The 22,709-nt window shown below is 39.5% G+C and overlaps 1 non-coding gene across 1 annotated transcript; it reads right to left on the bottom strand.

Moving 5' to 3' along the window:
* Window positions 1-7,526: 7,526 nt before the first annotated feature.
* Window positions 7,527-7,634, bottom strand: LOC142169323 (small nucleolar RNA R71). Its single transcript, XR_012699031.1, has one exon. It is a non-coding gene; the product is annotated as a small nucleolar RNA R71 (small nucleolar RNA).
* Window positions 7,635-22,709: the final 15,075 nt, after the last annotated feature.

Genomic DNA, 22,709 nt, shown 5'->3' with positions numbered 1-22,709 from the left:
TTCTTCACGGGTTCCTCTTTCGTGTGCAGGCAACAGATTGGCGTCTCTGGTGTATGACTCGATCTTCTTCGAAAGAATTGATTCCATACAATCCAGAGGTAGAAAAGAGTCTGCGATAGTTGAAGAAAGAGAAAGAACTCACCGAAACTTTCTTGGGGAAACCTTCAACCCAAGAACACATGGCTAATAACGATGAAGATGAGGTAAATTTAGCTGCAAGAGAAGCAGCACAACACAGAGAAGAAGTTTTAAGGATAGCAGTTGAGGCAGCCCGTAAAGCTGCTGATGAGACTGTCAACGATGACAGGGGTCAAAAATTCAATCTGAATTGACCCTTGATTGAAGATCAGTTCGAGAATGCGGTACCCAGGCCCGGTACAACATTGGGTGATTATGCCAGACCAGTCTACAATCAGGGACTGTCTAGTGTCAGACCTCCGCCAGTAGCAGCAAATAATTTGAGTTGAAGCAAGGCTTGCTTCAAACTATTCAGAACAATTGTGTATTCATAGGGAAGGTGAATAAGGATCCTAAAACTCACTTGATGAATTTTTAGGAAATCATGAACACCTTCTAGTACAATAGAGTGTCAAAAGATGCAATCTACATAAGGGCATTCCCCTTCTCACTGAAGGATGACGCGAAGCACTGGCTTCGTAGCTTACCCACGGGGTCGATCAGGATGTAGGAAGATATGACTAGAAAGGTTCTTGACAAATACTTCTCAGCTACAAAAATAGTGAAATTTAGAAGGGAAATTCAAAATTTCTGCCAGATGAACACCGAAACAGTTTTGGAGGCTTGGTAAAGATTCAAGGAGATAGTGAGGAAGTGTCAGCATAATGGATTGAATTGTGGATGCAACTATAGGACTTTTGGGATGGACTGACACCCCGCTCACGACAAACTCTGAACACTGCAGTCGGAGGTCCTTTAATGAAGAAGACTCCCGAGGAGATTGTGGCAATTCTTGATGAGCTATCTGAAGATGCTAACCAGTGTCCTGCTGAGAGTAATGATAGAAGAAGAGTTGTTGGGGTTCATCAAGTAGATTCTAACATCGCAGTGCAAGCCCAACTAGACGCTATGGCCAAAGAGATAAGAAAGTTGACCTTAGTCAAGGTCTAGAGCCAACCATTACCAGTTTATGATTTATGTGGAATGGGTCATCCAACGCATGAGTTTCATGCCTTAGCTGCAGATGAAATGGTAAATGATGTGGGAAGATTTGATAGAGGTAACTACCAGAGTGGTAATAATTTCAATCCTATGGGACAGAGGCACCTAGGCTTTTCTTGGAATTTACCAAGTGGTAGCCTGAATGCATGGCAGCAAAATAACTCGACCTCAGGGACGAAGAGCTCCAGGTTTTCAAAATCAGTAGAGGCAGCAATATCAGCCTCTACAGTCCAATCATTCTAGCATGGAAGATCTGATGAAGGCCTTTATTATTAAGACAGATGAGAGGCTTGACACCCATAGTTCAGCTATCAAAGAACTGGGCACATGTTTTCGAAACCTGGAAAGACAGGTTGGGCAACTAGCTACTCTATTGTCTGAGAGGGTTCCAGGAACGCTCCCTGCTAATACTGATAGAAATCCAAAAGAGACAATAAATGCAGTGTCTTTGAGGAGTGGGCACGAGTTAGAAGATCCCATAGAAAAGCAAATGGATGAGTCAATTAAGAGACAGGTGGAGATTGTGGACAAATAGAAAAATAACAACATTCAAGAAGGAGGAGTGATGGTAGATGAGGATTTGAAGAAGAAGGGGAAGATTAGAACCCAAAAAGGAAGAAAAATGATAATTCAACAAATAATGAGACAAAAGAGAGCAAATACATGCCAGCTCTACCTTTCCCCCAGAAGCAAAAAAGAGAGAAGTTGGACAAATAATTCGAGCGCTTTCTAGAAGTGTTCAAGAAGGTGCATGTGAATATTCCTTTCACAGAGGTGCTTTCACAGATGCTATCTTATGCTAAATTCATGAAGGAGATATTGTCCAAGAAGCAGAAAGTGGAAGAGACATCGGTTGTCAAGCTGACAGAGCATTGTAGTGCCATCTTGCAAAATAAGCTCCCTAAAAATTTGGAGATCCATGGAGTTTTATTATACCTTGCTCTTTAGGCAGTACCAAATTTCAAAAATCTTTGTGTGATTCAGGTGATTCTATTAATCTTATGTCATTGTCTATTTTCGGGTAGACAAACTTTTGTTCCGTGTGAACTTCATTGTGGTGAATATGTAGGAAAATAAGGAGGTCCCTCTGATTTTAGGAAGACCATTCTTGGCTACGGGCAGAGCAATTCTAGATATCTAGGAAAGGCAACTCATGCTCAGAGTAGGGGATGAAAAGTTGATTTTCTAAATGGAAGGAGAAATGGGGGCTCTAAAGGAGAAACTTGGAGAGAGTCAAGCGGATATGTATGGGGTGTACCCAAAGAAGGTGGAAATGAATCTCGCTACGTGGATGTGTGCACTGGGTCGGGTGTGCAAAGGAGATCCCGGCTTTGATTCAGACCCTGACTAGATGAATTAGGGAAGTTTCCTTTACCTCTTGATTTTTATTTGTGTGTCATGGGGACATGCCACAATTTAAAGTGGGGGATGTATATATGTAAATGTGTGTTTGTTTTCGTTTCTTATATTGAAAATAAAAAAATTGACTTTTTCCGACGATGGAATTCCTCGGCTGTCTTCTTGAGGGATCAAAGTTGAAGAAAAAATATTTTGTTTTTCTTAGATAGTGTAAAAATTCCCCCTTGATTTTTCTTTGTGTCACGGTTCTTTTCCAAGGATTTTTGTTGAACCGAGTGTAGTTAGTTTTTCTTTTAGTAGGAGTAGTGAAGTCTTGTTCTATGTATGAAATGGAGATGACTTTTCTTGACTTTGTTATGCCTTGAGAGCAGTGAGTGCCTTATTTGTGACGCTTAGGCTTAGTTCTTGATTCATGGATAAGTGCCTTAAATTAGTTGATTATGACTTTGCTTAACTGCTTTGACTAGAGAGTCGGGATAGATCCGATCCTAAGTGAATTATGTGCCAATGTGTGTGTGAGGTTTTGTGATATTCTGTGCACGTCAGTTGATGTCTAGAACTTGCCCTGTATGTTTGCAAAGTGAAATAGTAGTCTTGTTCAGTCTAGAAAGTGATATAGACATTTCTTTGTTGAGCCAGATATATACTTTTACCCACCAAATGAATGTGTACGTAGTTAGCCCATTTGAGCATGTAATCCTACTTCTTTGGCAACCACACTACAAGCCTGATCCCCGTTGTTTGAATTGTCTATCTGTTTGAGCTTTTTACCTCTCTTGAGCACTTGATTTTGTTATGAGCTTGTAAAAGCTAAGTAAGGTATGGTCGGGTTTTGAGTGGAACTATAGAAAAATGAGAAAGGTGCACTGTTTGAAACATTGTGAGAGCCAATTATAGAGAATTGAAAAAAAAGAGTTTGATTGAAAAAAAGAAAAAAAATCAAATTAGAAAAGAAAAAATAGATTCCATGGTAGTGGTAGTTCTCATCTTGTTTGTGTTTAAAGATATTGGGAGCTTGATGCTATTATGAATGAAGGTTGGGATTTGATTCAACATATGTGTGGGGTTTAATGTGTTAATGTACATGTATTAAAGTGCTCAGTGGGATGGATTCAGTATATCCAAATGTATCTTACTCGTCCCGCAACCCACATTACAACCAAATTAAGTCCAACTTGATCTTTGACTGACTGAGCTCAATTAGTAGAGTGTTATACTACGGGCAAGCCTGTGGTACGTTTTTTATGGCACATGAATTTTGATTCTGAGAGTGAGTGAATTATTTTTATCTTGAGTTCCTAATTGTTCTTGAACTTTATTATATGTGGAACTACTCTTTGTTGTTTGTGTGAGGGAACATGACTTGCAACGGAAAGGCAATGACTTTGACCTCTTGTTAGAGTAAGTGAGCAGGTTGTGAAAAATGCGTGGTGCTTTTCAGTCGAGTCTTGAGGTTAGGATGTTATGATAGGGTGCTTCGTTTGCTTTAAATATTCTTGGCATGATGGGTTAGGGAAGTTGTTTGATAAGAAGGTCGTCTCGATGTGAAGTGTAGTTTGATTTTCTCGAGGACGAGCAATGGTTTAAGTGTGGGGTGTTGATGGTAAGCTAGAATAATGTGTTTTAGTCATAGTTTGCACTCTAATTACTGTGTTTTACTTGTGTTTGAGCTTAAATGTTAGCGTATTGAACTTATTATGTGTTTTATGCCTTGCATGAAGTGATTTCAAGTTAAAAAGATATTCGGGAGCTAAATTGAACAAGTTGGACCTTTGAAGTCTGAGTAAAAGCCCAAGGAATTAAACCGGGATCGCGTTCGGGGGTTGGGAGTCAAGTCTGGATGTTAAAACGTGAAGAAAAAGAGTAACTCTGTAAAACCTCCACTACCACGCTGCATGAGGCGGAGCGACAATGTAATTTTCCTGCTGCTCATTAGAACGTGCTCTCTAAACTTCCTCACTAGCGCCCCGCATGGGGCGGTGCAATGCGCGGCATGCCTGTCCAATTTTCTCAGAGTATTTGTCCTGTTTCGACTTGGAAAAGGCAATTTCACCTAGGCCCACTCCTACAGGGTATAAATACAGCAAAAAGACATTTTTGAAGGGATTTTTGACCTTGGAACCTTTGGGAGAGCATTGGAGGCTACAAGACATGGGATTCCTTCATCTTTTCATCAATTCAATACGGGAGTTTAGATTGTAATGTTAGATTGATATTTTCTTATTCTTTAATCGTATTTGTGATGACTTCCTCCATGATTATGGAGTAGTTTACCTTAAGGTTTTATGGATATGGTGTTTAGATAAATATTTGTGGATTTTAACTCTAGTTCTTGCTTGAATTCGTTTATGGAGTTTTGAATTGTTGCAACTTTATTTATTTGTTTATTTAATCAAAAGAGAAATATCTTGGTGATTATCTTTGCATTATTTTATTTGATTTAATTCATTGATTCTCTTAAGTAATCGGAAGAGCTTATTGAATTGTTGATTAAATCAAGTTAGGAGAATATTCGAGAGACGTTTTCCTAAGGACCAATCCATTAACGCATGCTTGAATACTTCATAGTGCTTATATTAGTTCATCTCGAAGAGTTAAGATTTAATCAAGAGAGGAGTCTTGACTACACGTTTGAACTAATCATCGAGTGAATTCGTAAGAATCATTAGAATATTAGAGTGAATTAAACTAGAGTTAAGTCCCAAATAGCTATCTTGCACCTATCATGTCAACCCCTTATCCCTCACATTGAAAAGAAACCACACTGTGAATCCCCAATTCCTTACTGTCAATTATTGATGGTAGACTATAATCTCGTATATTAGTCGCTTATTGCTCTCTAATTCACTGCACTTTACTTGTTTTGAGCTTTAATTGATAGTGTTTTGCACTTATTGTGTGTTTTATGCCTTGTAGGAGTGATTTCGAGCTATGTAGATATTATGGAATGAATTTGAGTGATTTGGAGCTTTGAAGTCTGAGTAAAAGCCCAAGGGATTAAGCCGGGATCGTGTTCGGGGTTCGAGGACCAAGCCTGGACGTTAAAATGCAAGAAAAATCCGTACTATGAGAAAACCTCACTCTCGCGGCACCCCACGCACCGCGGTTATGTAAATTCATGCTGCCTGTTAGAACCAACTCTATGGATTTCCCCACTAATGCCCTGCATGGTGCGTCGCCCCATGCGGCGTGCCAGTGTAATTTTTACTGAGTAATTTCCTATTTCGGCTAGGAGAAGATGATTTCGTCTGGGCCCGACCCTACTTGGTATAAATACATGGAAAAATATTATTTCCTGGACTTTGACACATATTAGACCTAAGGAGGCCAAGGAGGAGGAGGAGGAGCAAAAACACAAGGATTTCATCATTCCTTCCTCACTCAAGACCCAAGTTTGGATCGAATTTATGTTTTCCTATCTTTTAATTATATTTGTGATGAATTGCTCCATATCTATGGAGTAGTTCTCTTTAGGGTTTGATGAATTGGGTGTATTGATGATTGTTTATGGATTATAATTCTAGTTTTATGTATTGAAGCATTTTTGGATGATTTCATTGTTGCATCTATATTCACTTGTTCATGTAATCAAGAGAGGCATAGCTTGTGATATCTTTGCATTATATTGTTGGGTGAGTTCATTTATTCTTCTTAGTAATTGAAAGAGGCTAGTTGAATCATTGATTAAACCTAGTTAGGAGAATAATCGAGAGAGGTTCTCCTAAAGACCAATCCACTACGCATTCTTGCATATCTTCCCGTGCTTAAATTGGTTCATCTCGTGAGGTTGAGACTTAATTGAGAGAGGAGTTTCTACTAAATGATTGAACTAATAATTGAGTAAATTCAAGAGACTCACTTAAACATTAGAAGTGAATTATCTAGAGTTAGATCCCAAACAATTATCTTGCACCTATCCTATCAACCCCTATTTTCTCCCACTGATAACTTAATTGCTTACCATTGTTGCGATAGTCATTAGTCAATAGCTTTAGATTCTTAGTTAATTTTAGTTATTAATCATATAAATCTCAATTGTTGATTCTCCTGGATATCAATCAAGCTAGTAACTAAGAAAATAATATTTAACTCCAATCCCTGTGAATATGATAATATACTATACTATCTTTAACTAGCAAGCATAATTTAAGTGTGTGTTTCGAGCTCGTCAAATTTTGGCATCGTTGCCGGGGATAGGCAATCAATAGTGTTTTAAATAGTTTGTAGTGTTAATTCAAGAATTTTTCTTTTTCTTTTATTTTATATTTCCCTTTTTATAGTTGGCGTTCTTTGACTCTGCGCAGGCTACAGGTTCAGAGTGGTGCATGACTAGAACCTCTGCGAAGGAAGTGCTACCATACGAGCTAGAAACTGAAAAACAACTGTGACAGCTGAAGAAGGAAAGAAATCACACCGAGACAACAGAAAAGGTTGGGCAATCCTCAACCAAAGAACTTATGGCTGGAAATAGTGAAGATAATTTGGATTTGGCTGTGAGAGAAGTAGCCTAATGAAGAGAACAAGCTACACGGGATGCTGAGGAAGCAACTATTAGAGATGCGCGGAACATCTATGAAGAAGAGAGGGGTCTCAGACTTAATCAACATCAACCCTTGCCTGGGAGACCACTTGGCGATTATGCTAGACCGGTCTACAATCAAGGTTTATCAAGTGTTAGACCACCTCCAATTGCAGCAAACAATTTTGAGTTAAAGCAAGAGTTGCTTCAAACCCTTCAGAATTGTTGTATCTTCAGAGGGAAGCCAAACGAAGATCCAAACACACATCTAATGGACTTCGAGGAGATTATGAACATCTTTCAATACAATGGTGTGTCACAAGATGCAGTGTATCTAAGGGCATTCCCCTTTTCTCTTAAAGATGATGCAAAGCAGTGGCTTCAAAGTTTACCCACAGGATCAATTAGAACATGGGAGGAGATGACAAGAAAATTCCTTGATAAATATTTCTCCTCGGCTAAGAGGGGAAAATTTAGAAGAGAAATCCATAACTTCCACCAGAAAGAGAATGGAACTGTTTTTGAAGCATGGGAGAGGTTTAAGGAGATTGTTAGAAAGTGTCAACAAAGAGGAATTGAACTCTGGATGCAACTCCGGGACTTTTGGGATGGATTGACACCGGCCTCACGTAGAACATTGAGCAATGCAGCTGGAGGTCCGTTGATGAAGAAGACTCCAGAGGAGATAGTTACAATTCTTGATGAGTTATCTGATGATGCTAATCAGTGGCACTCTGAGAGTGCTAAAAGAAGAAGATCAATTGGTGTTCACCAGGTTGATACTAACACATTTGTGCAGGTACAACTTGATGTTATGGCTGAAGAAATAAGGAAGCTAACCTTGGATACAATACAGAGTGAGCCTCACGCAACATGTGATATATGTGGAAGAGGACACCCTACTCATGAGTGTCAAGCCTTAACTCAGGAAGTAAATGTTGTGGGAAACTACAATTTTAATGCAATGGGTCATAGGCACCCCAGTTTTTCATAGAGTTCACCTGGGGGTACCGTGAATGCATGGAAACAAAATAACTCTAGACCCCAGGGACAAGGAGCGCCAGCATTCCAAAATTAGCAGAGACAGCAATTTCAGCCTCAACAACCCATTTAGTCTAGCAGAGAAGATCTCATGAAGGCCTTCATTCTGAAAACTGATGAGAGGCTTAAAACTCATAGCGCAGCTATACAGGAACATAGAGCAGCTATCAAAGAAATAGGTACTAGTTTTCAAAACTTAGAAAGACAGGTTGGGCAGCTAGCCACTCTATTGTATGAGAGGATTCTAGGAACTCTCCCCGCTGATAGTGAGAGAAATCCCAAAGAAACAGTGAATGTTGTGACCTTGAAAAGTGGGCAAGTGTTGAAGGATCCCACCCCAATCCAAAAAGATGTGATAATTGCAAAAGAAAGTGGGGAGCAGCTGAAAAATGATGACGACAAGAAGACAAAAGGCCCGATGAAAACTAAGAAGAAGAAGGAAGAAAAATCGAGAAGGGGGGAACCTGAGAAGAGCGAGCATCTGCCTACTTTACCTTTCCCTCAAAAGCTATATAAAGAAAAGTTGGACAAGTAGTTTGGGAGATTTTTGGATGTGCTAAAACAAGTCCAGGTAAACTTACCATTTACAGAAGTGCTCTCACAAATGCCTGCTTATGCCAAATTTATGAAAGAGATCCTCACAAAGAAGAGGAAAGTAGAGGAGACCTCAGTGGTCAATCTTACAGAGCATTGTAGTGCTATATTGAAAAATAAACTCCCACAAAAGTGTGGATATCCAGGGAATACCTTGCTCATTAGGGACTATAAATTTTGATAAGTCTTTATGTGATTCTGGTGCATCAATTAACTTAATGCCTCTATCTATTTACAGGAAACTTGAGAAGGAGATTGGACAGATAAGGTCGGTGCCAATATCTTTGCAGCTGGCGGACCAAACGACTTTAATATTCGAGGGGATAGTGGAAGATGTGTTAGTTCGGGTGGGCACATTTGTATTTCCTGTAGACTTTATAGTGGTGAATATGGAAGAGAACAAGGAGGTCCCCCTCATCCTAGGAAGACCATTCTTAGCAATGGGTAGAGCTATATTATATATATATATGAGAGGAAACTCATGCTTAGAGTGGTCTAGGAGACGATGACTTTTGATATGAATGTAGAAAAGGGGGCACAAAAGGAAAAACCAGCTGCAAGTATTGAATGAAAAGTGAAGGGCTCAAAAGAGAAGGATGCATTGAGTGAGAAAGATAAGTGTGGGGTGTACCCCACGAAGGATGAGAAGAAGTTTTCTGCCTGGATGTGCGCATTAGTCCGAAGGCGAGGAATGGAGCCCGACTTCGACTTAGACCCCGACTAGATATCCAGGGAAGCTTCCTTTACCTTATGCTTTTTAATTGTGTGTCATGGGGACATGCCACAACTTAAAGTGTGGGGTGGGGAATAATTGTATGTTCTATGTATATGTGTTAGTTTTGTTAGTTATAGTAGTTGGAAAATTGGAAAAAAAAATAAAAATTGAAAAAAAATCGATTTTTCCTGATGATGGATATCATTCGACAGGTTTCTTGAGGGATTAAAGTCGAAAGAAAAAGACAAAAAGATTTTCTTTTGTTATGTAGTGTATTAATTCCCCGTTGGTTTTTCTTTGTGTTGCGGTTCTTTTCCAAGGGTTTTGTTTGAACCGGGTATAGTTAGTTTTTATTTTTGTTAGGAGTAGGAAACCATGTGCTATAATTTGAATTGAAGGCAATATCTCTTAACTTTATTATACCTTGAGAATAGTGAGTGCTTTAGTTGTGATGCTCCAGTCCCTCAAGAACCTGCTCTAAGTATATCCATTCTATAGAGTCATAAGCCTTTTGTAGGTCTACCTTTATCATACATCTAGGAGAAATGTGCTTCCTATAGTATGACTTAACCAGCTCATGAGATAATATTATGTTGTCCGCTATTCTTCTCCCTGGAATGAAGCCTACTTGTGAGTCTGAGATGATATGACTCATAACTTTTTGCATTCTTCCAGTTATGACTTTGGCAATCAGCTTATACAATACTGTGTAGCATGCTATGGGTCGATAATCCTTTACTATTTCTGGGTTGGCAACTTTTGGCAGTAAGGTGAGTAGTGCAATTTATGGCCATATATAGGATCCATGTATCAAAGAATTCCTTCGCTGCTTCACAAACATCTTTTTTGATAATGGGCCATGATCTCTTGAAAAATAAAGTATTGAACCCATATATCCCTGGGGATTTACAATCCCCAATTGTATTCAGCGCTTCATAGATTTCTGACTCTGTAACATTAGCACACAAATCTTTCTGTTGTGCATATGATAGACAAGGACCATTCCTCATAACCAATCTATTGACAGCTGGTAAGCTAGATGCTGCTTTCCCATAAAGGATTTATAAAAGTCAACAAATTCAGCTTTGATTGCTCTTGGTTCTTGTAGTTTATGACCTGTTAAGGAGTTAATCTCATGAATCTGCTTCTGAGTTTGCTTTTCCTTCATTATGGTTGTGGGTATGCATTGCTTCTTGAATCTCTTTCAGAGTTTCTCTGGCTTGTGTTATTTTCCTTGCCACCCCTTTGAACTCAGTTGAGTTTAGTTACTTAAAGGCTGGTTTCAATTGTTTTAGTTTAAACCACACATTCCTCCTCTTTCCAATTGTCATAGTTTTGGACCATCTTTGTGCTACAATCTGATTAAAGTGCTCATGATCTGCCCAGATGTTAAAGAACCCAAAGGGAACTTTAATGTTGTTCCTTGGCCCTCTCAAAGGTATAAGCATAGGATGATGGTCTGAAATGAATGGTTCTCCATAGGTTACAGTCAAGTGCCCATATTGCATCATCCAATCATCATTTGTAATTGCCCTATCAAGTCTACTCTATACTTTGGCATCCCCTCTTTGGTTGTTGGTCCATGTATAGTAATCTCTCTTCCAAAGTATTTCATTTAATAATAGGCTATTGTAGCATTCTAAGAATTCTTTCAATTCAGCTAAACTCACAGGATTGCCTTGTTTATCTTGAGGAGTTAGGACAACATTGAAATCTCAACATAAAATCCAAGGCATCTTGATCATGGGGGCAATCTGTTCAAGTTGATTCCACAAAGCTTTCCTTTTATTTACTGTGTTGAACCCATATACCACTGTGAGCATATAGACCATACCATTCAGCTTACCAGTCACCTGACAATGAAGCAGCTGGGCTGCCTTTGCTATGAGTTGAACTTCATAGCTTTTGGCATCCCACAGAATCCATATTCTCCCATTAATTGCTTCTGTGTAGTTAGTTAGCCTATCCCAGTTAGGAGCCACCTTGCTAGCTATAGACTGTGCTTTATTTTCTTTAACTCTAGTTTCTAATAAACTAGCTAATCTAATTTGATTATCTCTGAGATACTGCTTAAGCTCTTTCAGCTTGTATCTCTTATCGATTCCCCTAACATTCCAGAATAGCCAAGTCATTGAGATAGTATGAGTTCACCTCCTATATCAGGAGACCTAGTGTTCTCATCTCTCACTCCCTCTACAAGCAAAGCTTGGAAGCCATTCTTGGTCATTATCATCTTTGCATTAGTTGCATGATGCTGCCTGTCTTTCCCATATGTTCTCTCATGTTGTCTACTTGATTGGTTTTCAGGCAATTTCTAACCTGAAGTGGATCCTTATGCTCGCACCTGAGTCCAACCTACTCCAGTGGTCTCATTAATTGTAGCCCCAAGTTCCTGTTTCCCCCTTTCATTAGCTTCACTCTGATGCAAAGCTTGTTGTTGGTTCTACATTTTATCTGTTGGTTGCTGGTTATATTTTGGTTTTCATGCTTGAACTAACTTAGGTCTGGCTCTTTATAGTGGGCCAATTCTCACTTCCTTCTTTTGCTTGCTACAGTCATGGCCAATCTGCAAGCACTCGGCACAGAATGCTGGCCTCCATTCAAATTTAATGGGTTGTTGAAATTGTCTACTAGAGGGATCCTTAAATGTTACTTCAGTAGGTAGTTTCTTTGTGACATTCACTTAAATCAAAATTCTAGCATATGACACCCTGGTTTTTTTTTGCAATGCATTGGTCTGCAGATAATGGATTACCAATGGTGCTAGCCATCCTGCTTAATGTATTTTGCCCCAGCAGTTCATCAGGAATTTTGGAAACTTCACCCACAATGGAATTTATGTCAAGAATTCATCATTGAAATCAAAATTCGGGGTCCATTGTTTTAGAATGATTGGTCTGCTATTGATGGTATAAGGGCCACCATACAATGCTTTCTCCAAATCACCTAGGCTCTTAACTTTAACGATATAGTACCCCTCTTCATGAAGAAACAATTCTGGTCCAGCCACATTGTTCCAAAATTGTGAGATGTATTTGCTCATATGATTGTACCCAGGAATTTCCCCAATTATATAGAAAATAAGAGATTTCTTCCACTTTTCAGTTTCACGCTCAATTTCAATTTTATTTAAATTGACGACAAATTGACCATTCACAATTTCAGGTGCAATGTAAGTTAGGTACATACCATTCTCAGCAGAGAGATTTCCAGCAAAAGGAGTTGTCCACGGTGCTGCGGGTTTTGTCGGAGTCTTTGGATTTGCCTGCTGTTCTCCTTCCTCAGCCCTAGTTGCTCGTGTAACACTTGATTCTCTTATATCCCCAGGTGAAATTTCTCTAGCAACAGGATTTGAAGCCATAATTGGTTGATTTGGTGTTGTACGTGGGCTTAAGATCAGTTTCTTGTGCACATCTGGGTTATTGTTCTTCACCCCCAAATATATTGACCTAGCTGGGAACGGGTTGCCAATCGGAGTTACCACTTGCAATGAGTTTTCTCTTTCGATGGTATCAGCAATCACACTTGCTCTAACAGAGCTTCCTACGGTCACACGCGATTGTTTTGCAGGTCGTCCTCTCTTCCTAGCCTTGGCGATTCACAGACGGCGCACGATAGCGTACCATGCGCCGAGAGCACAAAGCTAGAGAGAGATATAACTAAAAATTAAGGATTAAAAGAAGACGTTTTTGAAGGAACTTTTTCCCTTGGAAGCTTTTGAAGAGCATTGGAGGCTAGAAGACACACGATTTCATCATCTTTCCATCAATTCAATACGGGAGTTTAGATTGTAACATGAGATTGATGTTTTCTTACTCTTTAATTCTATTTGTGATGACTTCCACCATGATTATACAGTAGTTTTCCTTAGGGTTTGACATATATGGTATTTTGATTGATATTTGTGGATTGTAACTCTAGTTCTTTGCTTGAATTCGTTTATGGAGCTTTGAATTATTTGTAACTTTATTCACCAGTTTATTTAATTGAAAGAGGAATATTGTGGTGATTATCTTGCATTATTTTATTTGGTTTAATTAAGTGATTCTCTTAAGTAATCGAAAGAGCTTGTTGAATTGTTGATTAAATCAAGTTAGGATAATATTCAAGAGACGTTTTCCTGAAGACTAATCCATTAACGCATGCTCGCATACTTTCACAGAGCTTATATTAGTTCACCTCGTAGAGTTAAGATTTAATCGAGAGAGGAGTCTTGACTACACATTTGAACTAATCATCGAGTGAATTAGTGAGAATCATTAGAACATTAGAGTGAATTGAACTAGAGTTGGGTCCCAAATAGCTATCTTGCACCTATTCTGTCACGACCCGTATTTCTCCCATTGATATTTCAGTGTTTCTCAACTCTAGTCTTCAAGTGATCAATTGTTAATTGTTTTAGTTTCGTAGTTAATTTTAGTTGTTAATTATCCCAACCAATGTGTTAATCATTCTGAATAGCGTTAAGCTAGAAATTACTTGAACATTGTTTAAGTTCAATCACTGTGGAGAAGATAATCATAACTATACCATCTTTTGCTAGCGAGCATTAATTTCGTGTTGTGTTTCGCGCTCGTCAGCCATCTTTATGAATTCGGTCGAAGGGCTCCGAATTGCCTAAAATTTGTGGATCCATCATAAACGACCAAATAAACAATAGTCATCGCTTTGCCATGACTGTTCCTCATTTTTTTGCCGTTAGGGTCATAAAGCAGAAACTCATGACTATTTTCAATTTTTCGTGTGTTAATGTTCACGCCATCTTCAAAAATTTGGGTGGCGGGCTCCGGATCGCCTAAAATTTTGTGGGCCCATCAAAAACGTTTAAATGAACAATAGTCGTTGCTTTGCCATGACTACACCTCATTTTTTGGTGTTTAGGGCCATAAAGCAGAAACTTATGACTATTTTCAATTTTTCGTGTGTTATTGTCCACGTCATCTTCATGAATTCGAGCAAAGGGCTCTGAATCGCCTAAAATTTTATGGGCACATCAAAAATGACCTAATGAACGATAATCGTTGCTTTGTCATGACTGCTCCTCATTTTTTGGCGTTTAGGGCCATAAAGCAAAAACTCATGACTATTTCTAATTTTTCGTGTGTTAATGTTCACGCTATCTTCAAGAATTAAGGTGACGGGCTCTGGATCGCCTAAAATTTTGTGGGCCCATTGTCATACCTCCTTTTGCCCCAAAAGATATATGTGTTATGGATTGTTGTGGGTTAAAGAGTTTTTTCAATTAAAGTGACAAATTTGAATAAGGATTATTTTATTTACAGAGTCGCCACTTGGAATTGATTTTTTAGGTGTTCCAAGTCACCTTTTATTTGAATCCCTAGTCAAAGGAAGGTTTGACTCTATTATTATTGGTCTGCGAAAATAAAGTCCGGGTAAGAAATTCTGTTGACCGGAGAGAATGCGTAAGGCATTCCCCGAGTCCTGTGGTTCTAGCACGGTCGCTTTATTGACTACAACTTGGCTTGAATTAATTTTAGATAAACTGTGATTTATTGGTTTCCATATTTTATCTGTCCACTTTTATATTAAAATATGAAATTATCTTTGAAACGAATCACGTGTGTGAATCCGTGATTGGAAATTGGAAATTTTGCATTAAAAGTTTATTCTTCCCTCTATTTTTTTTTTATCTTATTTCATCTGATTTTATTTATTTGCCTTTAACTTTATAAATAATTATGTAAGTTAGTCCTTAAATGCTATATGCTTAATCATATTTTTGAAAATATGGTATTCAAACTGCTTTAAAGTTGGAAAGATTTGGACCCTAATGAGTTTGGGCTTCAACTGTTGGGTTGTAGGGTATTGGTATATGATGGTTTATTTATTCAAATATCTAAAATCATACACTTCTTCCACAAGTAATTCCATAATTCATGGCCTTCACAATAATCTCAAACTTAGGAAAGAAACAAATCATGAATGCGCTAGAATGCTTTAGGTGTACTCATAGTTAATTAAATCATCGTGATTATGTATACGTTCACGTGACATAATTATGATTCCTAAAACTAAAAATCAAGGTATGCGTTCGCGCAACTGTGGACGAAACAACCTTAAATATAATAAAAATGCTATTAATTCCATATTTTAACTCAGGTACAATAACTCAGACGAACGTCGAACAAGCATAAGCGACGAATAATATCAAACCTAGTGAACGGAGCTCCAATGGAATCCTCGACCTCGACTATTGACTCCACTTTTTGGCGTGTAAAAAAGTATGTTATGAAGTATTTTTTCCTGGGTTTTGGGTGATGACTTGCTCGATTGTTTGAAAGAAAGACGAAGAAAGAATGACACGAGTAGAAATTCCCTTAGCGTAGAAGGAAAAAAAATAATTTCTCTCAATTCCCTCCTCCCTTCTTTTTTTCTCCTTCTCCCTCCTCTCCTCACATTTCTCTTCTATTTATAGAAAAAAAACTAGAATTTTTTCAGATTTGTTTTATTATTTTATTATTTTTTAATTAAAAAAAATTTCCACTTCCCATTTTTCTTCTTTTTAAAAAAAAATAAATCACCACTTTCCTTTACTTTACTTTTTTTAATTTTCCACTTTTTACTTTTCTTTTTCTTATTTTCCACTTATCTTACTTTTTTTTATTTTTAATTTCTACTTTCTTTTACCTTTTTAAAAAAAAAAAATTCAGCTGGCTTTACTTTTATTTTTTCATTCCAACTTCTTTTACTTTTCATTTTTTAAATTTACACATTCTTTTATTTTGTCAAAAATTAGGTGCTCACAGCTGCCCCTCTTTGCTTGGAAACATGAAAAGTTTTCAGGAAAAGACTAGGTGAGCCATGTGACTAATGTTTGACCAAACCGTTATTCAAAAGGAAAAGAAATAAAAGACAGGGTGCAACCGAGTCCTGGTTTTGGACATCCAACATATCCCTGGTTATAGGGGAATCAGGTCACGTGTAGTTCAAGGAGAATGGTAGAATGATGAGTTGAGGAGTCGAGTAAGGTTCCGTCGAGGCTCGAGTCTGCGGTCCTGCTATTATATCAAAATAAAAAAGAAACTCAACAAGCCTATCAACTATGAGTTACAAGATTCCTATATATGAGTCTTCTAAAACTTGATCTTGAGTCTTGACTGGTTCTTCATGCAGATTCTGATCTAAACCTTGATGCTCGCTAGATGTAGGTACTAGTTCATTGTTCTATAGCTTCTTCTAATTAAAACGGGACTCCAATGCTCGTGGCTTTAGTCATGTCTTGAGCATTCCACATCTTTTCAACTGCTTTTCTATTTTGGATTCACCTATTTTTTCTTTTCTTTTATTATGAATTGAGACTTCTTCTTTTGATCATCTCGAACCCCGTGCCTCGAGGTAAAACCTACTCAGACACCAAAACAAACAAACGAAATTTTCCTGCCCCAATTTGCACTAGAAAAATTTCCTGAGTTATTGTAACAAAATTCTAAAATACTTCTTTATTGAAAGCAATAAAATGTCGGGAATGGTGTACCCCAAAAAAATAGAGACTAGGGAATGAAAGAAACTAGGGAGTGGAGACCTTATGTTGGAAAAACGACTAGGGATTGGTGTACCCTGATACTGGCAAGGAAATGTAACCAGGGATTGGTACCATGTATTATGGAAAACAAATATAATCATGGGATGGAGTCCTATATTACTGAAAGGAAATGTAACCAGGCGATGGCACCCTATATTACTGAAATGAAAATAAATCCCCTAGGCGAAAAGGTTCTACCTGGGTTAAATTGCGAAAAGCGAGCCTAGGCGAAGAGTACTTCTACCCGGAATATGAGCTGGATCTTCCAAGGCAAAACGTTTTTACCTGGGTTAATCTACGTAAAACAACCTGAGCGAAGAGTACTTCTACCCGGAACTATGAGCTGGATCCCCCTAGGTGAATAAGTTCTACCTGAGTTAAGCTACGTAAAACAACCTGAGCGAAGAGTACTTCTATCCGGAACTATGAGTTGGATCCCCCTAGGCGAAAAGGTTCTACCTGGGTTAAGCTACGTAAAACAACCTGAGCGAAGAGTACTTCTACCCGGAACTATGAGCTGGATCCTCCTAGGCGAAAAGATTCTACCTGGATTAAGCTACGAAAAACAACTTGAGCGAAGAGTACTTCTACTCGGAACTATGAGCTGGATCCCCTTAGGCGAAAATATTCTACCTAGGTTAAGCTACGTAAAACAACCTGAGCGAAGAGTACTTCTACCCAGAACTATGAGCTGGATCCCCCTAGGTGAAAAGGTTCTACTTGGGTTAAGCTACGTAAACATCCCAAGCGAAGAGTACTTCTACCCGGAACTATGAGCTGGACCCCCCTAGGCAAAAAGGTTCTACCTGGGTTAAGCTATATAAAACATCCTGAGCAAAGAGTACTTCAACCCGGAACTATAAGCTGGATCCCCTAGGCGAAAAGGTTCTACCTATGTTAAGCTACGTAAAACAACCTGAGCGAAGAGTACTTCTACCCGGAACTGTGAGCTGGATCCCCCTAGGCAAAAAGGTTCTACCTGGGTTAAGCTATGTAAAACAACCTGAGCGAAGAGTACTTCTACCCGGAACTATGAGCTGGATCCCCCTAGGTGAAAAGGTTCTACCTGGGTTAAGCTATGTAAAACAACCTGAGCGAAGAGTACTTCTACCCGGAACTATGAGCTGGATCCCCCTAGGCGAAAAGGTTCTACCTGGGTTAAGCTATGCAAAACAACTTGAGCAAAGAGTACTTCTACCCTGGAGTTATGAGCTGGATCCCCCTAGGAGAAAATGTTCTACCTGGGTTAAGCTACGTAAAACAACCTGGGCGAAGAGTACTTCTACCCGGAACTATGAGCTGGATCCCCCTAAGCGAAATGATTCTACCTGGGTTAAGCTATGTAAAACAACTTGAGCGAAGAGTACTTCTACCTGGATCTATAAGCTGGATCCCCCTTGGGCGAAAAGATTCTACCTGGGTTAAGCTATGCAAAAAATCCTGAGCGAAGAGTACTTCTACCCGAAACTCTGAGCTGGATCCCCCTAGGAGAAAAGGTTCTACCTGGGTTAAGCTACGAAAATGAGAGGTATGAACAGTAGTGATGCATGCTAAAAATAAAGAAAAGTGGAGATTTTGAGGAAACTTACCTTTGGTGACATTCGTCTTTTAGGAGTTGCCATTCTGCACTGCTTTGTTCCTGCTGCAAATAAAGAAAAATTGTGAGTTTTAAAAGTGGTGGTCGGTTTGTGGCCTTGATGTCTTTGACAGCTTGGCTTTGTGCCCATCTTCTTTTGATGATGATTTCAAATTGTCACTAGATGTTTTGTGAATACCACTTGCATTTCTGGCCCCAGAGAGCCTTTGACTTTTCAAACTTTTACGTGACGGTTGGTCGCATGGAACTTAAACTTTTCAACTTTATTTTCCTTTGTGGCATTTCACTTTCGACTTCTTTCCTCTAAAACTTTCAATTCCATAGCATTGGGGAACCTTTGGCTTTTCAAACTTTGCCAAAACGGTTAACCACTTGGGACTTAACCTATTCAACTTCATTTTGCCTTGTAGGCACTTTCAATTTGATTTCCTCCTTTCGAGATTTTTTGATTTCAAAGCATCAGCCACCATGGCCAATCGAGGTTGACTTGATGCCCCTACCAAGGCTTGGGTGCCTCTTGCATATTAGCTTGTATCAAACGAAAACCCTGTAAATCAGTCTTGCTATTCCTTATTTGCCTTAGTTTTGGAATAAAGTTAGACCGAAAGGGATTCAAAGAACAACAAACAATGAAATGGACAATGAATTTAGACAAGAGATATCCCTTTCGGGGGAAGGAAAGAAGGACTTATATGATGACCCAAAAGGTTATCTTATGTCTTAGAACTCGAATCTGCACTCTTAAATCTTAAAAATCTCATTTTTACCCATCTCGATTTGCGTGCGCAGTCCGGGAAAGTGTCCAGAAAGCTTGTATGTTGAAAAACTAATGAAAATAAGACTTTTTGGTTTAAAAGTTGATTTTAGATGACTTCGGTCAATATTTTTGGTAAACGGGCCCGGATCCATGTTTTGACAGACCCGGTGGGTCCGTATCAAATTATGGGACGTGGGCGTATGTCCGGAATCGAATTCGGAGGTCCTTAGCTCAAATTATGAATTTTTGATAAAATTTAAAAGTCTAAAAATTAATTATTTTTAAGAATTGATTGATGTTGGGCATTGTTAGTACCGGGTCTATATTTTGGTTTCGGAGCTCGGTACAGGTTCATTATGATATTTAAGACCTGTCTGAGAAATTTGGTGAGAAACGGAGTTGATTTGACGTGATTCGGACCTTCGGTTGAGAAAATAGTAATTTTTAAGTGTTCTTGAGGATTTCATTCGATTTGGTGCTAATTTCATAGTTCTAGGTGTTATTTTGGTGATTTAATCGCACGAGCAAGTTCGTATTATATTTTTAGACCTGTGTGCATGTTTGGTTTGGAGCACCGAGGGCTTGAGTGAGTTTCGGATGGGCCACGAGATGTTTTGGACTTTGGAAATCTGGTTTTTTTTCTGCAGAGTCTGTGTTCTGGCATGTCCTTCTTCGCGTTCGCGAAGGTACTCTCACAAACTCGAAGAGCAAACCGGGCAACTGAAGTTTTCTTCTACGCGAACGCAAAGGACTGGTCGTGAACGCAAAGTGATGGGAGACTTACCCTTCGCGAACGCGACTGTCCCAACGCAAACGCAAAGCATGTGGGGACCTGGGGGTGGTTACTCATTGCTTCATCGCGAACGCGAGCCATGTTTCGCGAACGCAAAGGCCAGGGGGAAATGATCATCACGAACGCGAGCTGGGTCTTGCGAACGCAAAGGCTTGGCAGCCAGTACCCTTTGCGAATGCGACAGTGCTCTCGCGAACGCGATGAACATTGTCGCCCAACACTTAACAGAATCAAAAAACGGTATTTTAGCCAAAAACTCATTTTTCTCAAAAACCAAACGGTGAGAGGCGATTTTTCAAGAGTCATTTCTTCCCCAAATTATTGGTAAGTGATTCTAAACCATTTTCTTTCAATTACCCATTACATTTCTTGAATTTTCAACCAAATATCTAGAGTTTTATGGTAGAATTAGGGGTTAGGGTAGAAACTAGGGATTTCGGAAATTTGGGGATTTAGACCTCAATTTGGGGTCGGATTCCAAAACCAATTATATATTTGGGCTCGGGGATGAATGAATAAAAAGATTTTGGTCCGAACCTCGGGTTTTGACCAAGCGAGCCCGGGGTCGATTTTTTGACTTTTTGGAGGAAAATTTGTGAAATTTAATTTATGAAATATAATTAATTCCTTTAGCAATATTTGATATTATTGAGTCATTTTTGAGTAGATACGAGTGGTTTGGAGGTGAATTCCAAAGGAAAAGCTGTGATTAAGAATTAAGTGGCCTTCGGAGCGAGGCAAGTGTTGTATCTAACTTTGGCTTGAGGGAATAGGTATTGTGTGAGTATTTGCTACATATTTTGTTGTTGAATACGACGTATAGTTGAGGTGACGAGCATCTATACGTTGTGGTTGAGTCATAGTATGCGAGTGAAATTCCATTTCTAGCAAATTGTAGTCTTATATCTTGTTATCCATGCTTATTGTTATTGTTGAAATGTTGGGAGACTTGTATCCGGTTCCACATTATCTGGATCCTAAGAAGATTGAGGCAGTTTAGAACTGGCCTAAACCCACATCAGCTACAGAGATCCGTAGTTTCCTGGGTTTGGCGGGTTATTACCATCGATTTGTGTAGGGGTTTTCATCCATAGCAGCCCCATTGACTAGATTGACCCAAAAGGGTGCCCCGTTCAAGTGGTCAGACGAGTGTGAAGCGAGCTTTCAGAAGCTCAAAACTTCTTTGACTACGGCACCGGTATTGGTGTTACCCACAGGTTCAGGATCTTATATAGTATACTGTGACGCATCTCGTATTGGTCTGGGAGCGGTATTGATACAGGGTGGCAAGGTTATTGCATATGCTTCACGGCAGCTAAAGGTTCACGAGAAGAATTACATTGTCCATGAACTAGAACTGGTAGCCATTGTTCACCCGCTGAAGATTTGGAGGCACTATCTTTATGGCATTCCATGTGAGGTATTCACTGATCATTGAAGCTTGCAGTATTTGTTCAAGCAGAAGGAACTCAATTTGAGGCAGAGAAGGTGGTTAGAGCTATTGAAAGACTATGATATCACCATATTGTATCATCCTGGGAAGGCTAATGTGGTGGCCGATGCTTTGAGTAGAAAATCAGCTAGTATGTGTAGCCTTGCATATATTCCAGTGGGTGAGAGACCGCTTGCATTGGATGTTCAGGCCTTGGCTAACCAGTTCGTGAGGTTGGATGTTTCTGAGCCCAACCGTGTTCTAGCTTGTACAGTTGCTTGGTCTTCTTTGTTTGAGCACATCATAGATCAGCAGGATGACGATCCTCATTTACTTGTCCTTAGAGACATAGTGCGGCACGGTGGTGCCAAGCAGGTTACTGTTGGAGATGGTGGAGTTTTGAGGATGCAGGTTCGTATTTTTGTGCCTAATATGGATGGACTTCGTGAGTTGTTCCTTGAGGAGTCCCACAGTTCCCGGTATTCTATTCATCCGGGCGCCGCCAAGATGTATCAGGACTTGAGGCAGCATTATTGGTAGAGGCGAATGAAGAAAGACATAGTTGCCTATGTAGCTCGGTGCCTAAATAGCCAGCAGGTAAAGTGTGAGCATCAGAGACCAGGTGGTTTACTTCAGAGGTTAGATATTCCTGAGTGGAAGTGGGAGCGTATCACTATGAATTTTGTTGGTGGACTCCGATGGACTCAGAGGAAGTTCGATGCAGTTTAGGTTATTATGGACAGGCTGACTAAGTCAGCGCATTTCATTCCTGTGGCAGTTACCTATTCCTCGGAGCGGTTAGCAGAGATTTATATTCGGGAGATCATCTGTCTTCACGGTGTGCCCGTGTCTATCATTTCCGATCGAGGTACGCAGTTTACCTTGCACTTTTGGAGAGCAGTCCAGCGTGAGTTAGATACGTGGGTTGAGTTGAGCATAGTATTTCATCCTCAGACAGATGGGCAGTCCGAGCATACTATTCAGATATTGGAGGATATGCTCCGCACTTGTGTTATAGACTTCGGAGGATCGTGGGATCAGTTCTTGCCCCTTGCAGAGTTCGCCTACAAAAACAGCTACCAGTCGAGCATTCAAATGGCTCCCTATGAGGCATTATATGGTAGGCGGTGCCGATCGCCAGTTGGGTGGTTCGATCCGGGAGAGGCTCGGTTGTAGGGCA

This window comes from Nicotiana tabacum, chromosome 14, assembly GCF_000715075.1.
Source record: "Nicotiana tabacum cultivar K326 chromosome 14, ASM71507v2, whole genome shotgun sequence".
NCBI lineage: Eukaryota > Viridiplantae > Streptophyta > Magnoliopsida > Solanales > Solanaceae > Nicotiana > Nicotiana tabacum.
This window is presented reverse-complemented; position numbering and strand designations above follow the sequence as displayed.